Genomic DNA, 17,337 nt, shown 5'->3' on the forward strand with positions numbered 1-17,337 from the left:
TGATCTCAAGAGGTGAACCTTTCTGAGAAGTTTTACACTCCATTATCCATTCACCTTCTTTGTCCTAAACCTTTTCACATATTGCTTTCAAAACTTTGACTATTGTGCAAACATCTTCATGTCTTTTCAAATTAGAAACCTGGACCCTAAGTCCTTGACTTTTCAAACTCCATTTCATAACACTTCTTTGAATTGAATCCTAATCATACCTTGACCATATTTTGTGAATACTCATAATCAATTAACTTCACCCATTCAATTGTTTTGTGGCTTTGTCCATTGTTGATATGTTTTCATACATTAGCCATAGGTTTCAATTACCATAGTGGTTGATGTAAATCTTACCTTGTCCTTAGTGAGTTGATTGTAAGACTTCCGTACTGAAAACAGGGTTAACCCCTCTAGTACGTCGAAGCCGTCCTCGCATGGTGGATTGTTGATTCAGGTTGAGTTTTCTCCCATTGGTAATGAAAAGCCTTAGTGCTTGTGTTTTAAAATGAACCTACAAACTTTTGGAAATCTTTTAGCCGAACTACGGCGTTTTGATCCTTACCTTTAATGGAAGGTACGTAGGCAACGGGTTCATCCGTTCAAACACAAAAACAATAAAAAATTGTATATTCTTTTCTCATCTTCCCATTCATGTTTGCACAATATGTCATAAACAAATAAACATTTTTATACAACAAGTGTGAAAAGGGCTCCCTAGGAGTACCTAGGACGTTTTGGGTGCCTAACACCTTCCCATTGCGTAATTTACCCCTCACCCAGATTCTTTGATCTTTTATTGGTTTTCTATGTGTAAAACTTCTTAGGCTTTTGTTCGCTTTTTAGCCATTCCTTAGGATAAATAAAAGTGCGGTGGAGACTCGATTCTTTGTATGCTTTGCTTTTGGTTTAGTCAATAAATCATAAAGTGACGAATACACCGCTACAGAAAAGTGGCGACTCTGCTGGGGAATCGACATTAGACCTTTCCTGGTGGTATTGCCTACTTTTCACCCTTGTTGTATGATATTTGTTTATATGTTATTTGACATATTTTTGTACAATTTGGGATAACTGTATTGATTGTAATGTTTGAATTGCTTGATATACAATTGCTGTTTGCTTTGGTGATCTCTGTGAGATGAGCTCTATACCCGAACTCGAGTGCACTCTAGGATAGGAGAATGGCATAGTCTTGTTGACTGGTGTGGAGTATTCCTTAGCCAGTTGACTTGCGAGTCCATTCACTTGGTGGAGGTCATGTTGGATTAATAATGTCACACAAGTTATTTGTGGTTAGGCATTATTCTTCCAATCATGTGCCTTAGAAGCCAAGGACCTTAGTTTACCAAGCCCATCTTGGCCTATTTTTAGGACGTGGTGCGGAGGTCGTTCAGATGTCAGATCTGATGCGATTGTTACGCGATACTACACTCATAAGAGTCTCTCTTGAGAATAATTTTTGGAATACGAGTATTCGTTCCTCCGATAATATCCGAAAGATGGGACGATGATTATGGGAACCTCTGGTAGAACATGTCTGGCAGGTCTAAACCCTAGTACACTCCCTTTGGGTGGTTCTTAACCGAGACTCCATGCTCGTGACTCTCAGCAAACCCGTGATTCATGGTTGAGTCGTTCAAACATCGTTAATATCAATGGAACTTGGGCGTTGATAAGGTGAAAACCATAATCCGCCAAAATGGATGATTGATATTAAGGATGATTGAGCCGGTTCATGTACCGTTAATATCAATGGAACTTGGGTGTTGATAAGGTGAAAACCTAAACCCACCAAAATGGATGATTGATATTAGGGATACAATGAGCTTTCCCATGACCTTTGTTTGGTGTGACTTGCTTGATCCTTGAGTGTGATTGTTGCATTCATGCATTCATGCATTCATCTGCACTTCATGTCATCAAAACAAAAAAAAGAGAAAAAATTTCAAGGAACTTAAAGGGTTTATTTGCAAAATTTTCAGACATGGAAAGACCAAAAAGGCATACAAAGAAGTACAGCTTTAGACAGCCCGATGTGAAAGAGTTAAGGAATCTGACATCTTATGTATTAGATCCCTTGGGTTTCAAAGCTCTCTATGGGAAGCTTCTGCCTCTGTTGACTACTCAGGTTGATGAGGGTCTGATGAGTACTCTGGCTCAGTTTTATGATCCTATGTATCACTGCTTCTCTTTTCCGGACTTCCAGTTATTGCCTACCTTGGAGGAGTATTCTCACCTTATTGGGATTCCTATTCTGGATCAGGTGCCGTTCAGTGGCTTAGAGAGTATTCCAACTGCTCGAGAGATTGCGGACTTGTTGCACATAGATGAAGCTTTGATTAAAGCTAATCTGACTACCAAAGGTGGAATTCAGGGTCTTCCTTCCGATTTCCTCATTGCTCAAGCTACCAGTTGTGGGAAGTCCATGAGTGAGGATGCCTTTGAGGCTTTATTTGTGCTGCTTATCTATGGATTGGTATTATTTCCCAACTTCGACAAATTTGTGGACATGAACGCCATTAGGATCTTTTCAGTTCTTAATCCCGTTCCGACTCTGTTGGGTGATGCCTATGTCTCTTTGCATCTGAGGAATGCAAAGGGTGGAGGAGTTATCGTGTGCTGTCTGCCTCTGCTGTACAAGTGGTTTATTTCGCACTTGCCGCAGACTCTTGCTTTCAATGAGAACAAGGGATGTCTACGGTGGTCTCAGAGACTGATGTCTCTCACTAATGATGATATCTCTTGGTATGATCGCGTGTATGATACTGTGCAGATTATTGATTATTGTGGTGAATTCCCTAATGTGCCTCTTCTTGGTACATGTGGTGGGATCAGCTACAATCCCGTTCTAGCACGTCGTCAGCTTGGGTTCCCCCTAAAGGACAAACCTCATAACATTCTGTTAGAAGGTGTATTCTTTCAGGAGGGTAAAGATCCCCAAGGCCTGAAGGCCAGATTTGTCCGCGCTTGGCGCAAGATCTGCAAGAAGAGTAGGAATGAATTGGGTCCAAAGAATTGCATTGCTTTGGAGCCCTATACCTCTTGGGTCAGACAGAGAGCTTCTGTATACCTTATGCCATATGATCATCCGAGACCTACACCGTTGGATGTGGCTGGGCCTTCAACCCTCCCTACCCAACGTGTAGAGGAGTTGAGAGAAGAAGACCTTTCACGTGCTTGGATCCGTGAAAGAGAAGAATTGCTGCAGCAGCTTAAGGAGAAGGACGCTCTGATTGAGTTTCTCGAGCATCGAGTGATCGACGATCCGAATGATTCTTGGGCTTCTCTGCTTCCTCAGTCTTCCAAATTCTGGAAGAGGAAGTATGATCAGCTTGCTAAGGAGAAAGCGGACATGGAAGCAGCCTATGAGAGAGAGAGATCAAGAAGCTGTGTGTTTCTCGTCTTCCAGCATCCCGAGCTTCTAGGGATCCATAGGATGTTAGTTTCCTTTTCTCTTTGTAATATGATCTAAAATGTTGTACTTCTTTGTCTTGATTATATTGAATGAGATATTTTCCATAATGATAATAAATGCTTTAAAAATTCAAAATCGCAAACAATACCCTAAGGGTTCCTTGAAAATAAAATAAAGCATATGGACGAACATTTCATGCATCATTTTGCATAAGCAGGTACCTTGTTTTTGGTCTTCTTGTCAGTGGCCTAACTCTGTGCTCTTCATTTATTTTGAAGACAAGCTGACTCACCGGTATTATACTCGAGCCAATTCTGCAAGAGTTATGGATCAGCTAGAACAAGAGAACCGAGAGTTGAAAGAAGAGGTCGCCAGACTTGGCGCTTTGATGGAGCAACTCCTTGCTGCTCAGAATCAACCTGCTCAACCGCCTGCAACTCCTGTCCAGAGGACTGTTATTTCAGAGGTCGTTGTTCCGACTGTGCCAGCCGCCAGTGCTCATTTCGCGTCTCATGCTATGCCAGCCGGGTTTCCGTGGGGAATGCCTCCAGGTTTCATGCCTGATATTCCTGCCCCAACTTTTGCTCATATGCCGGCATCTAGCCCGGTCCCTGTTGCTGCTCCTCCTGTCGTGCATACCATGCCTAGGGTAGACGACACCATCTATCATTCCGAGCCGTCTGAGGGCCCAGATGTTAATGAGAAGATGGACGCTATGAATGACCAATTCCTCGAGCTGAGAAAGGAGTTGAAGACCCTCAGAGGGAAGGATTTGTTCGGCAAGTCTGCTGCTGAGCTTTGCCTTGTTCCCGGTGTGAAAATTCCGATCAAATTCAAAGTACCTGACTTTGAAAAATATAAGGGGAACACCTGCCCTCTTGCTCATCTGGTTATGTACGCCAGAAAGATGTCTACCCAAACTGATAATGATCAGCTTCTGATCCATTATTTTTAAGACAGTCTGTCCGGTGCTGCACTCAGATGGTACATGAGTTTGGACAGTGCTAATATCCGATCCTTCAATGATCTTGGCGAAGCCTTCGTCAAGCAATACAAGTATAATATTGATATGGCTCCTGACCGTGATCAGCTCAGGGCCATGTCCCAGAAGGATAAGGAGACATTCAAGGAGTACGCCCAGAGGTGGCGAGAGCTGGCAGCTCAGATTACTCCTCCGCTAGAAGAGAAAGAAATGACTAAGATCTTTCTGAAGACTCTTAGTTCTTTTTATTATGAGCGGATGGTAGCGAGTGCTCCCTCTGATTTCACCGAGATGGTGAACATGGGGATGCGATTGGAAGAAGGAGTCTGTGAAGGACGATTGGCAAAAGACGAGAGCTCTTCTTCTAAACGGTATGGGGCGTTTAAGAAGAAGGATGGGAGGCACATGCTGTGCAGTCTCATGCTAAATCCAAGAGACCCTCTGATAAGAGGAAGCCAGTGCGTCATCAACACCAGGTGGCTAGTATAGCACCTGTTTTCCGAGACAATTATCAGCCTCAGCAACATCAGCAATATCAGCAGCAACAACACAATCAGCAACAATCTTCTCAACAGTATCGTCAACAACAATCTCGCCCACAGCAGCAGGCTTACCAGCCTCGTGGTAGCACCAGTAATCAAGCCAACATGAACTATGATAGGAAGAAGATCAGTTTTGATCCGATTCCCATGTCGTATGCAGAGTTGTATCCCTCTCTAATAGAGCGGAAGCTGATTACTCCAAGAGATCCTCCGGCTATACCGGTCAACCCTCAGTGGTGGTATAAGCCTGACCTGCACTGTGTCTATCATTCTGGCGCTCTGGGCCATGATGTAGAGAACTGTTTTCAGCTGAAGACTAAGGTCCAAGACCTTATGAGATGTGGAATTCTGAGCTTTGAAGATTCAGGCCCGAATGTTACCAAGAACCCATTGCCCGCGCATGGGAAATCTGTTAATATGGTCCAGGGGTGCCCTGGGAAGTACAAGGTCAAATATGTCAGCCATATTAGACAGTCGCTGGTCGAATTACATCGGTTGTTGTGTCAGTACAGCCACATGGAGCATGACCACGACAAGTGTCGCATCTGTTCGGTTAATCGTTTGGGTTGTAGCCAAGTGCGAAGAGAACTTCAAGAGTTGCTGGATGAGGGTACCATTGAGATCCTTCAAAATCGCAATGTTGATGAAGATGAACCGGAGGTGAATGTTATTTCACCGGTGTTCAAGCTGCCCGAGCCTGTTGTTATTCGTTATGATAGCAGCAAGCCGAAGGTCTCTCCGTCTCTAGTGATCAAGCCTGCAGGCCCTGTGCCTTATTCATCTGATCGAGCTGTTCCATTCAGATATAACCCCGTTGCTGTAGAAGATGGGGTAGAAGTACCTTTGCCTTCAATGACCGTGACAAACATTGCCGATGTAAGTGGGTTGACCCGTAGTGGTCGCGTGTTTTCTGCACCTCCCAAGGCTCCTGTTGTTTCTGATACCTATGAGCGTCCGGTTGGGACAACTGTTAATGTTCAGAACCCGACACCTGTTGCCAAATCTTCCTCTGTACAAAAGACTCCTGCTTCTTCAGTTGGCCCTAGTGGCATTGGGAATGAAGAATGTGATGAGATGCTGAGGCTCATCAAGAAGAGTGAGTACAATGTTGTGGACCAGCTTCTACAAACGCCATCCAAAATCTCCGTGCTTTCGTTGCTGTTGAATTCAGAACCCCATAGGGAGGCTCTGCAGAAGGTTTTGGATCTGGCGTATGTTGATCATGATCTCACTGTAGAACAATTTGATGGTATAGTTGCAAACATCACTGCTTGCAATACTTTGAGTTTCTGTGACGCTGATCTCCCTGAGGAGGGAAGAGACCACAACATGGCTTTACACATCTCTATGAATTGCAAATCTGATGCCATGTCCAACATGCTGGTGGACACTGGATCATCTCTGAATGTATTGCCAAAATCCACACTCTCCAAGTTGTCATATCAGGGCCCTCCTATGAGGCAGAGTGGGGTTGTTATGAAAGCATTTGATGGCTCGCGTAAGACTGTGATTGGGGAAGTTGATCTCCCAATCAAAATTGGACCTAGTGATTTCCAAGTTACCTTCCAGGTAATGGATATCCACCCATCTTATAGCTGTCTCTTAGGCAGACCATGGATTCACGAGGCTGGCGCCGTGACATCCACCCTACACCAGAAGCTGAAATTTGTCAAGAACAAGAAACTGGTTGTGGTAGGGGGAGAAAAGGCTCTCCTGGTTAGCCACTTGTCTTCTTTCTCGTATATTGATACTGAGGATGAAGTTGGAACTCCGTTCCAAGCTTTATCTATTGATGAACCAATCGAGAAGAAGTCTCGTTCATTTGCTTCCTACAAAGATGCGAAACTGGCCATTGAATGTGGTGCAGTTGCTGGTTTGGGGAAGATGATTGAACTTGAAGACAATAGATCCCGGGCTGGCATTGGCTATTCGTCTGGGGCATTTAATGAGCAAGGGTTGTTCAAGAGTGGAGGATTCATCCATGACGATCAACCTAAGGAAGAGGCTGCTGCTATCTTGGAAGAGGATGCAGAGCATCTGAACAATTTCATCATTCCTGGTGGTGTCTGCCACAATTGGGTCGCTGTAGATATTCCTACGGTCATCCATAGATCAGAGTAATTGTTCACTCTGTTTAAAACCCTTCTCCCATGTCAAAAGGAGAAGTGATGACATTGTTGGCAGCATTTAATACAATGATATTTCATTCAATTAAGGCATCGTTAAACATTTGTTTTTCCATTTGTTTTCACTTTTTGCTTTTTGCATGAAGTCAGTGATCACGAAAAACCCATAAAAACAAGAATAAAAGCAAACATTTTTCATCTGCATAATGATTTGCTTGTTTAGATTCTAAAGTTTTTCATTAACCAAAATCATTATGCAGGTTGATCCTAAAACCCATTGAACATAATGATCCAACGCCATCTCCCAATTTTGAATTCCCTGTATTCGAGGCAGAGGAAGATGATGTTGAAGGGATTCCTGATGAGATTACCCGTCTCCTTGAGCACGAGAAGAAGATCATTCAGCCGCACCTTGAAGATCTGGAAACAGTCAATTTGGGGTCTGAGGATTGTGTTCGTATGGTGAAGATTGGGGCACTTCTTGAAGAGTCTGTCAAGAAGAGATTGATCGAATTGCTACGAGAATATTCCGATATCTTTGCTTGGTCATATGAAGACATGCCGGGTCTAGATACAGATATTGTGCAACATTTCCTGCCTTTGAAGCCTGAGTACGTGCTTGTGAAGCAGAAGCTCAGAAGAACTCATCCTGATATGGCAGTGAAGATCAAAGAGGAAGTTCAGAAGCAAATTGATGCGGGGTTTCTGGTGACTTCTACATATCCTCAATGGGTGGCCAATATTGTGCCCGTGCCTAAGAAGGACGGAAAAGTCCGTATGTGTGTTGATTACCGAGATTTGAATAAAGCTAGTCCGAAAGATGATTTTCCTCTACCACACATTGATATGTTGGTAGACAATACAGCTAAATTCAAAGTCTTTTCCTTTATGGACAGATTTTCCGGTTATAATCAGATCAAGATGGCACCCGAAGATATGGAGAAGACAACATTCATCACACCTTGGGGAACATTCTGTTATCGAGTGATGCCCTTCGGTCTGAAGAACGCCAGAGCCACGTATCAACGAGCTATGACTACCTTGTTTCATGATATGATGCACAAGGAGATAGAGGTCTATGTTGATGATATGATTGCTAAGTCCCGAACGGAAGTTGAACATGTTGAGCATTTGTTGAAGCTTTTTCAGCGTCTAAGGAAGTTTAGACTTCGTCTGAATCCGAACAAATGTACATTTGGAGTCCGTTCTGGCAAGTTGTTGGGTTTCGTTGTCAGCGAAAGAGGTATTGAAGTTGATCCTGCAAAGGTCAAAGCAATACAAGAGATGCCTGCACCCAAAACTGAGAAGCAAGTCCGAGGTTTTCTTGGCCGCTTGAACTATATTTCCAGATTTATATCCCACATGACTGCCACATGTGCGCCGATATTCAAGCTCCTCCGGAAAGATCAGTCTCATGATTGGACCGAGGATTGCCAGAAAGCTTTCGACAGTATCAAAGAGTATCTGTCTGAACCTCCGATCTTGTCTCCTCCTGTGGAAGGAAGACCTCTGATTATGTATTTGACTGTTCTTGAAGATTCAATGGGTTGTGTACTCGGTCAACAAGATGAATCAGGGAAGAAAGAATCTGCTATCTACTACCTCAGTAAGAAGTTTACTGATTGTGAGTCTCGGTACTCTATGCTTGAGAAGACGTGTTGTGCTTTGGCTTGGGCTGCTAAGCTGTCATACGGTGAACTGGACTTTTTTGTGGTTTTAATTGCAATGTCGCGGTTAGCAAGAGTCGCCACCGACTTTTCTTTTATCCAATAAGGAAAGGTGGAAAAGAACAGGAAAGACCTTAATTTAGATTTTGGGTTCAGGAGGTACATTATACAAAGGGAAGGTGTTAGCACCCTTTGTATCCATGGTTATCCATGGGCTCTTAATTGCTCGATCACTTATATTATTTTTGTCTGAAAAAAAGTGTTTGTGAATTGTTTAGAAAAATTGTTTTTTGAAAAGAGAATTTAACTTTGTAATGATTCTTGTATGAATGTATACAAAGTGATTATCTCGTTTAGTTTTGAAAATTGTTTAGAAAAATATAACTCGGTAATGATTCTAGTATGAATGTATACCAAGTGGTGATTTTCTGAAGATATTTTGAAAGGTGTGAGGTGTGAAAAAAATGTTTTAGGTTGTGAGCCAGCAATTAAGAGTTATACCGACCCAAGGTCTTTATGAGTATTTCCTATCCTTATGAGGGTAAAACTGTCCTTATTATTGAGAAATAAGTAGTTTTATCCTTTGGATGTAAAAGGGTCATCGTAGGGTCATCGATTGGTCATTGAAGGCAACAGTTACGAGGATACCTTAGCATTCGAATGGACTATCATCTTTTAACCGTAGGCAACATCGGAGGGTCATCGAGGGACAAAGTTGTATATTCGAAGGCAACATCCGAGGGACTATAATTTATTTTATGATGATTTAACTGAAGGGTCTTTGCTAAGGGTATCCCCACGTTCGCGGGACATGACCGTAATATCGTAATCATAAGGCAACAAAGAGAGGTCCAAGATCACTTATTCAAAGGCAAAGTTTTACAATTAATTATATAATTAGGATGAAACTCCACATTAAAATTATTAAAAATAATATATTAAAAAATTAATACATTAGAAATTAATACATTAAAAATTAATTTAGGGTAAAACTCCACAAGGGTATCCCACAAATAAAGTGGAATACCTAGCCAATAACCTTTTCCTGGGATATGTGAACCTTTTCGAAACTCAAAAAGAAACATGTCAGAATACCAAATCAGGGTGCAATCGAAGATTACACCGGAAAAATATCGCAACAGTAAATAGGATAGGATGAATAATGCATGGCTATGATAAAAACATAAAAAAAACAGACTAGAAAAATCAGGTACTGTCTCGTTCGCCTCTGCCTCGCCGAGCGAAGGCCAGGCGAACGGGCACGGATTTTGAATTTTGAGAAAAAACAGCCCCATGTTAGGAACCTTGAACTTTATGGCATTTTATCACAGGAACAGCATGGTCAAACATTCAGGGTATTCAGGCATATTTAACTTCACATACGAAAGCAAATTATATATCAACATTTAATCATGATGCATTATATGTGTAGATATGGCCAATTGAAAGTATAAACAATAGAGATACGCAAACCTGTTTGCCAATTCAAGGTTGAAGGGATTGACCACTTGTGGTATCGGAATGAGTTAGGCGGCGGGAATTGGGCGGCGATGGCTTCGGGGCGGATGAGTTGCCTTCAGGGTTTCTTTATTCTGAATTCTCCGGGTTGGCAGGGTTCCTATGCCAAAGTTTCTATCCGTCCTTCTCTGTTCTCTCTCTTTCTTTTTCCTCAAGGTTTTGTTCCAAGGAAACCTCAGAGTGTTTTGCTTCTCTTCCTTCTTTCTCCAGTGAATCTCCCAGTGTAACTCCAAGTGTCATTTCCTCTACTGAAACTTCAGTATTTATAGACTAATTTCGTGGGTAATGGGCTTGGAATGAGGGAGACCCAAGTCCAAAATAATTTGTTATATTTTATTTATTTATTTATTTTAATTATTTAATTAATTAATTAATTAATTAATTAATTAAAATCTTTTTTTTTTTCGTTTATTTTTCCGTTTTTTTTTTTTTTTTTTTTTTTTTTTTTTTTTTTTTCCAGGAAAAAAGATGGGTAAATTTTGGGGTATGACAGCTGCCCCTGTTCAATATTCTTGAACCGAGAGAGTTAGGATGGCGTGTACGCCATTCGTGGTCTGGAGGTGGAAGATTATTGAACACTAGAATGCCCCAAAAATTTGCACTTGAGAATCGACAGTTGGTCTTGATGGAGATGGGCTTAAAGGTGCCATCCGGGAGGTTTGATGACGAAAGCTTCAGATCGAGCCGTACATTAGGCCAATTTGAAGACATGGGTGCCACACTGGGTCGTACATTAGACCGAATAATGAGTCATCCATTAGGCTGCCGACTTCGCTGGGGAGTCGGAGTGTGTCATATGCTGTTGGGGATAAAGGATCAGAATGGACCATACGCTAGATCGTATCTGAGTTGAAGAGAGAGCCGTCCGTTAGGCTGAATCTGATGATGAAAGTGGTAGTCGTACACTAGACTACACTTCAGAAATGTACCGTACACTAGGTAGCATCTGAGTAGTTGAGGATCCGAATGGGTCGTACGTTAGACCGCATTGGAGTTGCTGGAGCTCAGAATGGATCGTACATTAAATCGAATCTGAGTTGCAGAATGAGCCGTCCAGTAGGCTGAATCTGATGGTAAAAGGGAGTAGTCGTACACTAGACTACACTTCAGAAATGTACCGTACACTAGGTAGCATCTGAGTAAGGGAGTAGCCGTATACTAGACTACCATTCAGAAATGTACCGGTCCGAAGGTAGCATCTGGGAAAGGGAGTAGCCGTATACTGGACTACCATCCAGAAATGTACCTGTCCGAAGGTAGCATCTGGGAAAGGGAGTAGCCGTATACTAGACTACCATTCAGAAATGTACCTGTCCGAAGGTAGCATCTGAGTAAGGGAGTAGCTGTATACTGGACTACCATCCAGAAATGTACCTGTCCGAAGGTAGCATCTGGGAAAGGGAGTAGCCGTATACTAGACTACCATTCAGAAATGTACCTGTCCGAAGGTAGCATCTGGGAAAGGGAGCAGCCGTATACTAGACTACCATTCAGAAATGTACCTGTCCGAAGGTAGCATCTGAGAAAGGGAGTAGCCGTATACTGAACTACCATCCAGAAATGTACCTGTCCGAAGGTAGCATCTGGGAAAGGGAGTAGTCGTATACTGGACTACCATCCAGAAATGTACCTGTCCGAAGGTAGCATCTGGGAAAGGGAGTAGCCGTATACTAGACTACCATTCAGAAATGTACCTGTCCGAAGGTAGCATCTGAGTAAGGGAGTAGCTGTATACTGGACTACCATCCAGAAATGTACCTGTCCGAAGGTAGCATCTGGGAAAGGGAGTAGCCGTATACTGGACTACCATCCAGAAATGTACCTGTCCGAAGGTAGCATCTGGGAAAGGGAGCAGCCGTATACTGGACTACCATCCAGAAATGTACCTGTCCGAAGGTAGCATCTGGGAAAGGGAGCAGCCGTATACTAGACTACCATTCAGAAATGTACCTATCCGAAGGTAGCATCTGAGAAAGGGAGTAGCCGTATACTGGACTACCATCCAGAAATGTACCTGTCCGAAGGTAGCATCTGGGAAAGGGAGTAGCCGTATACTGGACTACCATCCAGAAATGTACCTGTCCGAAGGTAGCATCTGGGAAAGGGAGTAGCCGTATACTGGACTACCATCCAGAAATGTACCTGTCCGAAGGTAGCATCTGGGAAAGGGAGTAGCCGTATACTAGACTACCATCCAGAAATGTACCTGTCCGAAGGTAGCATCTGGGAAAGGGAGTAGCCGTATACTGGACTACCATCCAGAAATGTACCTGTCCGAAGGTAGCATCTGGTCAGATGAAGGTCTAACTTGGTCGTGCATTAGACTGTACTTGAGTTGAAGAAGGTCAGAATGGATCGTACGCTAGATCGTATCTGAGTTGTTGAGGGTCAGAATGGATCGTCCGTTAGATCGTATCTGAGTTGAAGAAGGTCAGAATGGATCGTACGCTAGATCGTATCTGAGTTGTTGAAGGTCAGAATGGATCATACATTAGATCGTCTCTGAGTTGTCGAAGGTCAGAATGGATCGTATGCTAGATCGTATCTGAGTTGAAGGAGTCATATGTTGAGCTGAATCAGAATGAACCGTATGTTAGGCTGTATCTGTATACGTTGTACTTGCAATAAATGTCTGGGATGGGCTTAAAGATGCCATCGCTAGGAGGATATCGAAGTGTTGTCAGAATGAATGTTCCCATGAATTGCATCTGGAATATGTATCTGAATCTTGTCTGTGATTGATAAAGGCGTCTGCCTGAATGAGCCTTTTACTTTGACTATATCAGGAGGATAATTAACCTGCAAAGAAAAGTTAGCTTTATGCCATGTCATGATGCATGAGATGTTTTATGCTTTCGAAAATAAATGCGAATGTTGTATGCATGCGTATGCTGTGAAATGATGTAATGAATGAGTTATGCGTATGAGAAGTTCTGCTTGGGGACTCTACTGGGGAAAATAAATCCCCCTCTACTGATTGGAGATATTCGGGTTGAGGACCCTCTCTCGGCTGGGGGTTCTGATTTCTGTCTGATGGTAGAGATATTCAACAGAGCCTGGCTGGGGATGGATGAGATGATCAATCTGTCTGATGATGCCGACCTCTGTTGGGGAATAGCTGGCTGTGCCGGGGAATACTGCCAACTTCTTCTGGGGAAAAACAGGCTTGCTGGGGGAAGAGAATTGGTAGTGGATTCATTGGAAGCATGATTAGACCTTATCCTCGATCCCGAAGTCTTGTAGTAATTGCTATTGCTATTCTATGTACGTATTTTTGATAAACATTGATCATATTCAAATGCACATATTAATTCAAATTAAATCAATGGACGTTTACGCAAACAAAACAGAAAAAGTAAAAACAAAAGTATCTTTTTTGAAAGAAGGTTGTATTGATTTTGAAAGGAGGCCTATAAACAGGCAATTTGTGTACAAGGAGACAGAAATCCTAGTAAGAGGAAATTGTCGAAAACAAAGAGATAGCTATGTGGAAGAAGTCCTATTGATTTTAAGCCTACTACTGTCATTATGTCTTCGAGCATCTCATCCCTTGCTGTCGGATAGAAGTGATTGGCTTGGTCAGTCCCTCGAACTTGGATGAAAGTTGACTGAGAACGGGACATAGTCATACGCTTTAATCCCTAATTTTTGCCTGGACCGCCTTTTCAGGTTTTCAGTCCACCAGGATACCCTTTTTTGCCCAAGCCACCTTTTCAGGTTTTCGACTTGCCGGGTGTACATTTTTTTATATATATCCCTAATTTTTGCCCGAACCCTTTTGGTTCGCCGGGATGCCCTTACTTTTGCCTAGATACGTCGATCTAGCGGGTCTTTTTCATGCGTAGTATTTTTTTAACTATGTCCGCGTTCACGGGATGCGGGAAATCTTCGCCATCCACTGTAGCAAGTATCATGGCTCCACCAGAGAATACCTTCTTAACTACAAATGGTCCTTTGTACGTGGGAGTCCATTTGCCTCTGGGATCAGTTTGCGGTAGCACGATACGCTTGATTACCAAGTCGCCAATTTGATACACTTGTCGCTTGACCCTTTCGTTGAATGCCTGGGTCATGCGTTTCTGATATGTCTGCCTATGACAAACAGCCGCGAGTCTCTTCAATCAAATTTATCTGATCGAGTCGAGTCTGAATCCGTTCCTCTTCATCTAAGCCCGCCTCTTTCATGATTCTTAGCGAGGGAATCTGAACTTCCACTGGTAAGATGGCTTCCATTCCATAGACTAAAGAGAACGGAGCTGCCCCTGTCGAAGTGCGTACTGAAGTGCGATAGTCATGAAAAGCAAATGGTAACATCTCATGCCAGTCTTTGTACATTACTGTCATCTTTTGTATAAGCTTCTGGACATTGTTAGCAGCCTCCACGGCGCCGTTCATCCTTGGCCGGTACGGAGAAGAATTAGAGTGTTTTATTTTGAACCGCGTGCAGAGTTCAGTAACCATCTTGTTGTTCAAATTAGCACTATTATCAGTGATAACTCTTTCAGGAGACAACAAGTTTCTCGAATAGATATTTGATAGAACCCATCTTAGAAATCAATAAAGTGGTATGATTCAACATGTACTGTCTTAGTCGGCGAGCAGCCCAAGCCAAAGCGCAGCAAGCTTTCTCGAGCTATGAGTATCTTGTTTCACAGTCGGTACCTTTTGCTAAGGCGGTATATGGCATGCTCTTTTCGACCAGACTCGTCATGTTGCCCCAACACACCTCATTGGATTTTCTAACACGGTCAAATACATGATTAGAGGTCTTCCTTCAACTGGTGGTGTCAGAATTGGAGGTTCTTGGAGACACTTCTTGATTTTATCAAAAGTTTCCTGACATTCATCATCTCTTGACTGTCCTCAGTAATTTGAAGATAGGTTTGCAAGTAGCAGTCAAGTAGGATATAAACCGGGCAATGTAATTCAAGTGCCCCAAGAGGTTTCTGACTTCTTTCTTGTCTACTTTTAGTACTCAGATCGACAGTTTCAATTGACTCCTCATGCGGCTGTATAGTCCTTTCTTCTTTCAGTAACAGTCTGGCAAGTTCTTCAGGTACTTCACAATCTTCCTCACTTCCATCTTCGGCTTGGTAGATCGGATTTTCGAAGTCATAATGAACAGTAGCAGAACTATTATCAACAGGATCCAGAGTGGATGTGGATACGCAATTTGTTACGTGAGTGTGTGCAAGAAAGCATAGCTTATTTGAAAAATGACAGGAAAGATAAAGAGCGCAATATTTGAATGCAAAAAGTCCATTGATTTATTGAATATGAATATGCTTATGAGAATGACAAAACATTTAACCAAATTTGATACATTGAATAAACAACAAACAATTACTCCTGACTAAAGGAAGTTGGAATAGTGTCTTTAGCCTTCCAATTATCCAAGTTGCAATCGCTATTCACATCTTCTACAGCATTAACAGTCTTGTCATGATCGGGCATAGGAGCAGTGATGACATTAGGAATATTCAGAGGATCAAATTCAAATTCCCCAGCGTCGATCATATCCTGAATCTTGTTCTTCAGCGACCAGCAATCATTCGTATCATGCCCGGGGCTATCGGAGTGATAGGCACACCTGGCGTTGGGATTATAACGAGGAGAAGTAGTGTTGGGCTTTGCAGGAGGATCTCTGAGGGTAATTAAATTTACTTTTAGCATACCCTGCAGTGCTTGTGCTAAAGTCATATTGATCTTCGTAAACTGCCTTCTTCCCGGGTTAATGTGCCTCACAGATTTCTTGTCCTTTTTCTTCTTGAGCAAGAGAGTCTTCAGTTCCTCCTGCCCCTTGGATAAGTTCAAGATCATCTCCTGGAGTTGAGCATTCTGAGCCTGGAGATCTTTGACAGTTTGTTCGAGGTCCATTTTTCTGTTTGAAGGAAAACCGTGAGAATACTGATCCTTTTAGAGTACCTGTTATGCAATGTCATGTTATGCTATGCAATGTATGAAATGTTTTCAAGGACTTTTGGAATTTAATTTTGCATAAACTACCAAAAAAGAAAGCCACTTTTATTAATAATATTTGATTAATATTCATTATAATAAGAAGTAAAATACAATAAAAGCTCAGGTCTCCCAGGGACGGCTTCTTTTTGGGCGAAGATATGTATTGAGTCTTCGTTCCTCATTAAGCTGGCTGGTGAGCTCTAACACCTTCTTCCTTGTAGCACAGAACTGGGCTTCAAAAGTATCCCTTTCCTCTCTCAACTGGATCCAGCACTTCTTTAACTCTTCAACATCGGTAGGCATATCTGGATAAGGAACGATCTGAGGAATACCTCCTTCAGCTTCTGGTTCAACAATCAGTGGTCCGACTGCCAGATATGGCATGACAAGTTCACGAGCTCTTGTGCGGACCCATCTGAGATAAGGTTCCATAGGAATAGAGTTTTTCTGTCCTAAAGTACTTCTTTTCACCATGCCCCAAGCTCGCACAAATCTTTGACGGAGACCTTGGGAATCGTTATCATAGTCAAACACCGTGCCTTGTATAATTATTTCATGTGGACCATCTCTTCGAGCACAACCAAACTGACGTAGGGCTAAAGCAGGATTATAAGTAATACCTCCTCTTATCCCCATGAGTGGTACATTAGGGAATTCTCCACAACGGTCAATGATGATATTGTTTTCTTTGAAATGAGGACACCAACGGATGTCTGAGTGGGAGAGCGACATTACCCTTTGAGACCATCTCAAACTTTGCTCATTCTTCAAGACTGACTGAGGAAGGTGCGAAATAAACCACCTGGATAATAAAGGTATGCAGCACATGAGAGTCCCTTGCCTCTTCATAGTACGAGTGTGAAGGGAATGCAGAATGTCGCCGAGCAAGGTAGGCACAGGGTTACGAGCGAGAAATATCTGAATAGCATTCATATCTATGAATTGATCTGGATTAGGGAATAACACCAAACCATAGATTAGTAATGCTAGAATCTCCTCGAAAGCATGGACATTCATGACTTTTAAGAATTCTCGGGCCTTATTCATCAGAAATTTGGCAAGTAAACCCTTAACTCCACTTCTTGTTACCCAATTAGCTTCAATATCTGACTTTGTCATGTGTAAAGCTGCGGCA

The sequence above is a fragment of the Lathyrus oleraceus genome, chromosome 4 (genome assembly GCF_024323335.1).
Source record: "Lathyrus oleraceus cultivar Zhongwan6 chromosome 4, CAAS_Psat_ZW6_1.0, whole genome shotgun sequence".
In the NCBI taxonomy this organism is placed as follows: Eukaryota; Viridiplantae; Streptophyta; class Magnoliopsida; order Fabales; family Fabaceae; genus Lathyrus; species Lathyrus oleraceus.